The sequence below is a fragment of the Epinephelus moara genome, chromosome 20, assembly GCF_006386435.1.
Source record: "Epinephelus moara isolate mb chromosome 20, YSFRI_EMoa_1.0, whole genome shotgun sequence".
In the NCBI taxonomy this organism is placed as follows: Eukaryota; Metazoa; Chordata; class Actinopteri; order Perciformes; family Serranidae; genus Epinephelus; species Epinephelus moara.
The window spans coordinates 37,799,060-37,801,802 of NC_065525.1; the positions used below are offsets into that span (position 1 = coordinate 37,799,060).

The following is a 2,743-nucleotide window of genomic DNA, read 5'->3' on the forward strand; positions in this document are numbered from 1 at the left end:
GTTAAATGTTGCTGTTGTCCCTGGTTTCATATGAGAAGAGGAAAAGTCTGCTAGCCGCTAGGATAATTTATAAAATATAAAATGCCATAGGCTTGTGCTAATAATGTTAGCATGTTGTATTGGTGGGGAAAATGTGTCAAGATAAAGACAAGTGTTTGTCTGTGAATGCTGCGAGTTATAGTGAAGCTGATTTATGTACTTGTGTTTGAAATTGTCTCTATTAAGCCATGTTTAATGTGTGTTTAATGTGTGTTTGGAATCAACTAAACTTTACAGCACTTCACAGAAACCTTGTTGCCAACCAGTGTTTTGGAGGTGTAACTGCAGAGTGACACAGACACACCACCACACAGGTATAAATGTTCACAACGGCATAGGCGACGTGCATAGGCTACCGCATAGGGTCTGCACAGAGCTGACACACAAGTATAAATCCCGCTTTACTCAACACCCTGGAAATCTTATCCAAAATCACAGTCACATGGAAACAACCAGTCAGTCCTAATCCCTCCACACTGGTAATACAGTGATACCGATGGTTAATAGTGGGGCAGCTGTGGCTGTGTAGGTAGAGTGGGTCATCTCTTCCCAGTGGTTCCTGCCCACATGCCAAAGTGTCCTTGAGCAACACACTGAATTGTGGTAGCTTGTGTAATACCTGTGTGAGTGTGTGTGTGAATGGGTGAATGAAATGTGCTTTGGATAAAACTTTGACATAAATATTTAAATGCATGTTGTCCACAGAGCCCACGGGAGAAGTGGTCTGCAATGTATCATGAAGTCGACCCAAGCTGTGAAAACTGTAATGCTGCCTCACTGTGTACTGTTTATTGTAACCATGTCTTTGTCTCCATCTGTCTGTGTCTCCGTCTGTCTGTGTCTCCGTCTGTCTGTCTCAGGCATGTTCTTGGCTGATTTACTTGAGAAATACTTCATCTCACCTTCTCTCGTAACTGTGCTCCGATTGGGTCGTGTTGGACGTATGCTCCCTCTCATTCGCTTTAGCAGGGGTATCCGGAAGCTGTTATTTGCCTTCATGATGTCACTTCCTGCCTTCATCAACATTGGCCTCCTCCTCTTCATTATCATGTTCACCTCCTCTCTCTTTGGCATGTTTAACTTTGCCTACGCAAAGAAAGCGGCAGCGATTGATGACATGTCAAACTTTGAAACGTTTTGGAACAGCATGAGCTGTTTGTTTGTGATGACCACGACAGCGTCATGGGGCGGTCTGCTGCTTCCATTGATGACCACGCCGCCAGACTGTGACCCCCACATGGAGCGCCCAGGATCCACGGTCACAGGGGACTGCAGCAACACAACAGTCGCCATCATCTTCTTCGTCATCCACATCATCCTGTCCTTTCTGCTGGTGGTCCACCTGTTCGTCGCTGTCGTCCTGGAGACCCTCAAGTCAGAGGACGGAGAGCCACTGAGTGACGATGAACTCCAGATGTTTTATGAAACCTGGAGAAAGTTTGACCCCGAAGCCTCGCAGTTCATATCCTACAGGTGAGTCCCAACTACTACTATGGTTAAATGTGATAAGCCCAAAGGACTGGACGGAGGCCACTGTCAAAACATGCTCACATGTGCAGCGCACACTTCATATCAGGTTATGGAAAAAGTATTTCCTGTTGTAGGGATGAATAATGTTATGTGTATTAAGGGTTATCATGTCCACCTCATCAGAAACTGGGGAGGTATTAAGAGGAATATTGGATTTCTCTGCAACGCTAACTTTTTAGCGCATTAGCTTACGTTAGCTTCGATAGCAAAACAAACTGGAGGAAACTGTTCACGTGTCCGACACTTGAACAAAGACTATCATCAGTCTTTGAGACTGGCAAAGTGTCCTGTGACAAGAGCATACGGGTCGGCCAGTCTGGTCCCATTGGTCAGTGTTTACTTGTACGGCCAGTCTGGTCCCATTGGTCAGTGTTTACTTGTATAAGTAATACTCACGGTCTCGGAGAGTGAGTGACCTGACAATAAGTAATACTCACGGTCTCGGAGAGTGAGTGACCTGACACAGTGCGTTCATAAATTCAGTCTGACGCGCCACACTACAATGAGAGCCCTATTGGTCGAAGAAACACACACACTACAATGAGAGCCCTATTGGTCGAAGAAACACAGCGTTATATTTAATAATCATAATATTAATAATAATAATACATTTTATTTAAAGCAGCTGTACGGAACTTTTTACCATTAATAAAACTGCCCCTAGTTCGTATCACCCCTCCTTGAAGATCCGCATATTTATTTGAACCCAACAGCGACAAAAAAAGCCTTTTTCTATTTGGCTATTTAGCGTAGCCTCACTCTGGTCGGACACACAGCGGAAGTCAGCAAACCAGAATATGGCACCCGAGGCGGAAGAGATTCTGCTCGCCAGTAGCGGCTGCAGCGATTAAACCACAGAAGAAGAGCCGTGTTCACAGTGTTCTTCAAGTAAGCAGTACGCAACGGGCATTGCTGAACACATAACACCTAACAGTTTTACCGGGCATTGCTGAACACATAACACCTAACAGTTTTACCAGAGATGTATCAGTGAGGACTTGGTTGTACTTTTGATGTCATGGCGGATAACGAAGGAGCATCATGTAAAATTATCTGTGACTGTGACCATGAACACAAATATACAGCAGGCAGTTGTCCTCAGTTTATAAGAAATTCAGAGCTACACCAGAACATTTATGAACAGGTCTTACTTTACTACTAACGTGTGTGTAAC

General features: G+C 44.5%; 1 pseudogene; it reads left to right on the forward strand.

The window, feature by feature from the left end:
* LOC126407342 (sodium channel protein type 4 subunit alpha B-like) overlaps positions 1-2,743 on the forward strand; it is a 37,399-nt pseudogene that overhangs the window by 27,332 nt on the left and 7,324 nt on the right.